General features: G+C 35.9%; 1 pseudogene; it reads left to right on the top strand.

The window, feature by feature from the left end:
- Positions 1 to 6,769: 6,769 nt before the first annotated feature.
- Positions 6,770 to 8,363, top strand: LOC113271012 (elongation factor 1-alpha 1-like; annotated as a pseudogene).
- Positions 8,364 to 8,623: the final 260 nt, after the last annotated feature.

Raw genomic sequence — 8,623 nt, 5'->3', positions numbered from 1 at the left:
TCTACCCAGCAAGGCAATCATTCAGAATAGAAAGAGATAAAGAGTTTCTCCCAGACGAACAAAACTAAAGAAGTTCATGAGCACAAAACCATCCCTGCAAGAAATAATAAAATGGACTCTCTGAGTGCAAAGGAGAGAACAAAAGAGTCAAAACATGAAAGGATCAGAGAAAATCGACAGAAATAAGAACAAGTCATAAAATGACAATAAATACACAGCTATCAATAATTACTTTGCATGTAAATGGACTAAACTCTACACTCAAATTATACAGGCTGTCAGAATGGATTGGGAAAAAAAGACCCATCTATATGCTGCTTACAAGAGACCCATTTCAGCCCAAAAGATACCTGCAGTTGGAAAGTGAGGGGATAGAGAAACATTTATCATGTTAATGGGTGTCAAAAGAAAGCCAGAGTAGTAATATTCATAATAGACAAAATAGACTTTAAACAAAGACTGTCAAAAGAGACAAAGAAGCATTATATAATCATAAAGGGGACAATACAAAAGAAGACATAACAATTGTAAATACTGAGTTATCCAACATGGGAGCACTCAAATATATAAAAAATTAATAACAAACATAAAGGAAATATTGATAATAAGACCATATTAAGGGACTTTAACCCCGCCCCCCTTTCATCAATGAACAGATGGAGTTAAAGAACATGCTACTAAACAATCAGTGGGTCAACCAAGACATCAAAGAAGAAATTACAAAATACATGGAAACAAATGGAAATGATAATGCAATGGTCCAATACCTTTGGAAAGCAGCAAAATTGGTCCTAACAGGAAAGTACATAGCAATACAGACCTACTTAAAGAAGCAAGAAAAATCTCAAATAAACAACCTAGACTTACACCTAAAGGAGCTAGAAAAAAACAACAAACAAAGCCTAAACATTAGAAGGAAGGAAATAAAAAGATTACAACAGAAATAAATGATATAGATACTAAAACAATAGAACAGATGAACAAAGTCAGGAGCTGGTTCTTTGAAAAAAATCAATATAATTGATAAATCTCTAGCCAGACGTACTAAAAGGAAAGGGATAATGAATTGTTGAACACTACATCAAAAACTAATGATGTATGTAGGTCGGCTAATTGAACATAATAAAAAAAGAAAGAAAGAGAAATGTCCCAAATAAGTAAAATCACAAATGACAGAGGAAAAATAACAACCAACACCACAGTAATACAAATAAGTGTAAGAGAATATTATGAAAAATATATGCCAACAAATTGAACAACCTGGAAGAAATGGATAAATTCCTACAAACATAAACTACCAAAACTGAAACGGGAAGCAATAGAAAACATGAACAGACCAATAACCAGCAAAAGAAATTGAATCCAAAAACCTCCCAACAAACAAAACTCCAGGGTCAGATGGCTTCCCAGGGGAATTCTACCAAACATTTAAAGAAGAATTACTAGCTATTTTTCTCAAACTATTCCAAAAATTAGAAATGGAGGAAAAATTCCAAATTCATTCAATGAAGGCAGCATTACCCTGATAACAAAACCAGACAAAGATTCCACTAAAAAAGAGGACTACGGGCTAATATCCCTGATGACCATGGGTGCAAAAATTCTCAATAAAATACTAGCTAACTGAATCCAACAATACATTAAAAAACTGATTCACCATGATCAAGTGGGATTTATTCCTGGGTTGCAAGGTGGTTCAATACTCACAAAACAATTAAATTTATATGCCACATTAATAAAAGGATAAGAACAATATGATCATTTCAATAGATGCAAAAAAAAGCACCTGACAAAGTACAACATCCACTCATGATAAAAACCCTCAACAAAGTAGGGATAAAGGGAACATAACTCAACATCATAAAGGCCATGTATGAGAAACCCACAGCTAATATCATTCTCAATGGGGAAAACCTGAGAGCTTCTCTTCTATGTTCAGGAACAAGAGAGGGATGTCCAATCTCAACTCTGTTATTTAACATGGTACTAGAAGTCCCAGCCACAGCTATCAGATAACAGAAAGAAATAAAATCATCCAAATTGGACCAGAAGAAGTAAAACTTTCACTATTTGCAGATGACATGATATTCTATATAGAAAACACCAAGGACTCCACCAAAAAGCTGCTAGAACTCATAAACAAGTCCAGTAAAGTTGCAGGACACAAAACTAACAGAGAAATCTGATGCATTTCTATACACCAATAATGAAGCAGCAGAAAGAGAAATCAAGGAATTGATCCATTTACAAATGCACCAAGAATAATAACATACCTAGGAATAAACCTACTTAAAGAGGTGAAAGACCTGTACCCTGAAAACTATAAAACAATGATGAAAGAAATTGAAGATGACATAAAGAAATGGAAAGACATTCTGTGCTCGTGGATTGGAAGAATAAATATTGTTAAAATGCCTATACTACACAAAGAAATATTCACATTTAATGCAATCCCTGTCAAAATACCACTGCCATTTTTTACAGAGCTAGAACAAACAATCCTAAAATGTTTATGGAACTGCAAAGACCCCCAAATAACCAAAGAAATCTTGAAAATGAAAAGCAAAGGTGGAGGCATCACGATTACAGACTTCAAGTTATATTACAAAGCTTTTTTGACCAAGACAGTATGGTACTGGCACAAAAATAGGTACATAGATCAACAGAACAGAACAGAAAACCCAGAAATGAACCCACAATTATATGGTCAGTTAATCTTCAACAAAGAAGGAAAGAATATCCAATGGGAAAAAGACAGTCTCTTCAACAAATAGTGTTGGAAAAAACAGACAACAACATGCAAAAGAATGAAACTGGACCACTTTCTTACACCACACACAAAAATAAATTCAAAACGGTTTAAAGACCTTAATGTGAGACATGAAACCATAAAAATCCTAGAGAATACAGACAGTAACCTCTTTAACATTAGCTATAGCAACTTGTTACTAGATATGTCTCCTGAGGCAAAGGATGCAAAAGCAAAAATAAATTATTGGGACTTCATCAACATAAAAACTTCTGCACAGCAAAGGAAATAATCAAGAAAACTAAAAGGCAACCTTCAGAATGGGAGAACATATTTACAAATGACATATCTAATAACAGCTTAGTATTCAAACTCTGTAAAGAACTTATAAAACTCAACACCCATAAATTGAACAATCCAATTTAATAAAGGACAGAGGACATGAATACACATTTTTCCAAAGAAGACATGCAGATGGCCAACAGACACATGAAAAGATGATCAACATCACTGATCATCAGGGAAATACAAATCAGAACTACATGAGATATCACCTCACACCTGTCAGAATGGCTAAAATCAACAATACAAGAATCAACAGGTGTTGGCAAGGATGTTGAGATGGGGAAACCCCCTGCACTGTTCATGGGAATGCAAACTGGTGCAGCCACTCAGGAATACAGTATGGAGGTTCCTCAGAAAGTTAAAAATAGAACTACTCTAGGATTCAGCAATTGCACTACAGGGTATTTACCCAGAGAATTCAAAAATGCTTATTCAAAGGGATACATGCACCCCGATGTTTATAGCAATATTCCCTACAGTAGTCAAATTATGGAAATAGCCCAAGTGTCCAATGACTGATGAATTGGATAAAGATGAAGTGGGAGATATATATACAATGGAATATTAGCCATAAAAAGAATGAAATATTGCCATTTGTAATGACATGGATGGAGCTAGAGAGTATTATGCTAAGTGAAATCAGTCAGTCAGAGAAACAGAAATATCATATAATTTCACTTATATATGGAATTTAAGAAACAAAGCAAATGAGCAGAGGGAAAAAGAGAGAAGCAAACCAAGAAACAGATTCTTAACTATAGAGGACAAACTGATAGTTACCAGAAGGGAGGTAGGAGGGGATATGGGTTAAATAGGTGTTGGGGATTAAGGAGTGCACCGATTGCAACGATCACAAGGTGTTTATGGAAGTGTTGAATCGCTATATTGTACACCTGAAACTAATATTACGCTGTATGTTAACTAACTGGAATTTAAATAAAACCTTTAAAAAAGAGAAGTCTATGGATTAGTTTATGAGAGGACCTAGCATTTGAATACAGAAATGTGCAGCATAATTGTTTGACATAAATTCAGTTTCCTTTTGGATGAGATTTTCTGTTTTGAACCTTTTTTCTTTTTTTTTTCCCTCACCCTTGGTACTATCGACATTTTGCACTGGGTAATTCTCTGTTCTGTGGGGATGTCCCGTGCATTTTAGGACGTTTAGCAGTATGCTTGACCTCTGTTCAGTAAATGCCAGTAGCACCTTCCTTCCCCAGTCATGACAACTAAAAATTCCTCCAGAAATTGTCAAAAGAAATATCCCCTCTGGGACAAAAGCACTTTCTGCTGAAAGCCACAGGTTTAAAACAACACAACTAAAGAAAAAGAGAGCAGATAAGCATTCTTCAGTGCAGCTTTATTCTACTAGGAAAAAAGACAAAACCACGGACATTGCTTTTCTGACCAACTTGAGGATTACAGTTGGCCATCGAATGAACAATTTGAATACATAGTTCTATGCATTGTTTACTTTCATCAATTTTTCATTAAAATTCAATGTATTTGATTAAATAAGCTTCACATAGAAAATAAAACCATGAAAAATATGAGGAAATCACAATGTATTTGCTGCTTTAAAATGATTACTCCTATAAATAATATACTCAGTTGTGGTTTTACATTGCAGAGATTTCCCCACCTTGTGGCCTGTGAGTTGGATTCTATGCTTGGCCTAAGAAGCTATTTTCTCACTAGATTAAATATTGTGAAATAAAAAGAAAATATGTAAATATAATATGCCCCAAAGCAAAAAATTAATTTTCAACACAGATGGGTTTCAGGAGGTTTAATGCCAAAGATTTTAAAAGTCTTGTGCCAGGGGGTACTTTGTTTGCAACTGAGATAAAATATTTCCTGTATTACCCTCACAGAATGATGAGTTTCATTCCCAAAGCAGACATTTAAAGGGTCATTTGAAATAAAGTGAAAAGCATTAAATGTCTGATTTCCTTAGTCCCAAGAGCACCATTAATTCTATCTGTTCTAACTCCCAAAATGGAAAAAGAGGAATGGTAGGTAGGAAGTTGGGTAAAATACTTTATGATGTGATTTTTTTTTCCAAACAGAAATTAATCACAAAAGGATAATTTCGAAGTTTTTATTCAATGACAACCTTATATGTAGTCAATGGGAGTTGAATCTAAATAAGAACAAGTTCAATCCCCATTCCATTTGGTGAACTGATACCAATGAAGTCTTCCGCATTTAGCCAAGAAAATCTGATTATCATCAAATGCGTTTCTTTGCAGCTTTCCTTTATCAGTAAATAAAAATTGCAGTGTATAGAGGTCTTAGGTTACCTATTGAATAATGGATCTAGTCATAGCCTTCAAAGAGCTATTAGTCTACAAAAGGTAGTTAGGGAGGAGATACAAAGAACTTCTGGAAATACATATTTATACTTTTGTTCCTTCTGAACATACAATATGCATTTAATCAATGTTGAATGAAACTAAAGTTTTTGAGAAAAGAGAAACTGAGAAAAGTTACATGAATTAGAAAACAGACTGCATAGTTCTAGGAAGATGTACACTCATATAAAAGAAAGCTGCAAATGACCTCATATTCTTAAAATCCTGCTTAGGAATGCTTCAGGAAATTTCAAGAAATTCCAGGTTATTATTCAAAATGTGTGGCTTGGGCTCAGGCAAGTTGAGAAAGAATCATATTTGTAAACACCATACATCTCAGAATTTCTGCAAGTCCATTATTCTTGTAAATTCACTTGGATTTGTCCCTTTTTTGTTCCAAAGAGGCAATTTATTCTTGAATGTAAATCCCAAGGCCTACCTCTAGTTGTGGCTTTGTCATTGGTTCAGATGATTCTCAATGTAAATGTTCCTCTATAATTTAATTTGTAGTTAGACTTACACAGACAAGTTTTGGGGGAGCTATTTCTTCATAAATGCTCAACATCTCCACTGTAGCAATATGGCTAATCTGGGGGGACTCACTTCCAAATGAGAAAATATGAAAGAAGAGAGTTTATGGCTATACTCAAAGGCCTAAAGTAGACCTTGTAAGAAGTTGCTTTGAAGGTTTTATTTTCTTCTCCTTAGTAAAAGAATAATACCCTTCAAAGTTTGAATGACCCTGACATGCTTAAGCCCCCCTTATCTCTAGTGTAAATAAAGGTTTATTATTTTGTACTACACAGTTCCCCCAAAATTTGTCTAATAGTAATGATATTTAGCACTGAAATTGTTATGCATACATAATTGTTTGTAAAAACTAGATATGTTATGACAAGATATACTAATTATTTTGGATGGGTGTAATCTCAGACATAAAAAATACTCTAACTAAAAGTTATCTCAACTCAAACAAAAGAGGTAACTTTGTACATATACCTCAAAGGAATTCTCTATGGAGAGAATACCATCATATAGATGAATGACAAGCGGCACTAGCAATGTAAAATTATTAAATGATAAAATCTACTTCTTACTACCAAAAGTACATTTCAAATGCTGTACAAAATGATGTGATGAGCACTGGGTGTTATATGCAACTGATGAATTATTGAACTCTACATCTGAAACTAATATGTTGGCTAATTGAATTTAAATTAAAAATATATTCATGTTGTGAATAAAACCTTTTATAAAATAATCTGTGTTTCCTTTTTCACAACAGATTTGCTGCCAGAACACAGGTGTCATGTAAACTACCATGGGAAAAGAAAAGACTCTTATCAACATTGTCATCATTGGACATGTAGTTTTAAGCAAGTCTATCACTACTGGTCATGTGACCTACAAATATGGTAGGATTGACAAAAGGACTATTCTAAAATTTGAGGAGGCTGCTAAGATGGGAAAGGGCTGCTTCAAGTATGCCTGGGTCTTGAATAAACTGGAAGTTGAATGTGAACATGGTATCACCATTGATGCCTCCCCGTGGAAATTTGAAAACAGCAAGTATTATGTGACCATCATTGGTGCCTCAGGACACAGAGACCTTATCAAAAACATGATTACAGGGGCGCCTGGGTGGCACAGCGGTTAAGCGTCTGCCTTCGGCTCAGGGCGTGATCCCGGCGTTCTGGGATCGAGCCCCACATCAGGCTCCTCTGCTAGGAGCCTGCTTCTACCTCTCCCACTCCCCCTGCTTGTGTTCCCTCTCTTGCTGGCTGTCTCTCTCTCTGTCAAATAAATAAATAAAAATCTAAAAAAAAAAAACATGATTACAGCACATCTCAGGCTGATTGTGATGTCTTATTGTTGCTGCTGGTATTGTGAATTTGAAGCAGGTATCTCAAAGAATGGGAAGACCCATGAACATGCCCTTTTCACTTACACCCTGGGTGTGAAACAATTAATTATTGGTGTTAACAGAATGAATTCCACTGAGCCACCCTATAACTAGAAGAGATATAAGGAAATTGTTAAGGAGGTCAGCACCTACATTAAGAAAATTGGCTACAACCCTGACACAGTAGCATCTGTGCCAATTTCTGGTTGTAATGGTGACAACATGATAGAGACAAATACTAACATGCTTTTTTGTTTGAGGGATGGAAATTCACCCATAAAGATGGCAATGCCTGTGGAACCATGCTGCTTGAAGCCCTGAATTGCATTCTTCCATCAACTCATCCAACTGACAAGCCCTTGTGTCTCCCCCTCCAGGACATCTACAAAATTGGTGGTATTGGTATTGTCCCTGTGGGTTGAGCGGAGACTGGTGTTCTTAAACCCAGCATGGTGGTCACCTTTGCTCCAGTCAATGTTACAACTGAACTCAAGTGTGTCGAAATGCACCATGAAGCTTGAATAAGACTATTCCTGGGGATAATGTGTGCTTCAACGTCAAGAACCTATCTGTCAAAGATGTTCATCATGGTAATGCGGCTGGTGACAGCAAAAATAACCCACCAATGTAAGCATCTGGCTTCACAGCTCAGGTGATTATCCTGAACCATCCAGACCAAATCAGTGCTGGATACGTACCTGTGCTGGATTGTCACACAGCTCACGTTGCTTGCAAGTTTGAAGAGATGAAGGAGAAGATTGATCATCGTTCTGGAAAAAAGCTGGAAGATGGCCCCATGTTCTTGAAATCTGGTAATGCTGCCATCATTGATATGGTTCCTGGCAAGTCTATGTGTGTTGAGAGCTTCTCTGACTATTCTCCTCTGGGCCATTTTGCTGCTTGTGATATGAGACAGATGGTTGTTGTGGGTGTTATCAAAGCAGTGGACAAGAAGGCAGCTGGAACTGGCAAGGTCACCAAGCCTGCCCAGAAAGCTCAGAAGGCTAAATGAATATTAATCCCAATACCTGCCACCGCAGTCTTAATCGGTGGTGGAAGAATGGTCTCAGAATTGTTTGTGTCAATTGGTCATTAAATTTAATAGTAAAAGACTGGTTAATGAGCATAATGCATTATAAAACCTTCAAAAGGAAAGGAGAATGTTTGTGGACCATTTGTTTTGTGTATGTGTGTTTGGCAGTTTTAAGTTATTGGTTTTTAAAATCAGTATGGAAACAACTTGGCCAAAAATCTGTCACAGAATTTTGAGAC

This window comes from Ursus arctos, chromosome X, assembly GCF_023065955.2.
Source record: "Ursus arctos isolate Adak ecotype North America chromosome X, UrsArc2.0, whole genome shotgun sequence".
NCBI classification, from domain to species: Eukaryota; Metazoa; Chordata; class Mammalia; order Carnivora; family Ursidae; genus Ursus; species Ursus arctos.
Note: the sequence above shows the minus strand (reverse complement) of the source record. Positions and strands in the feature narration are given on the sequence as shown.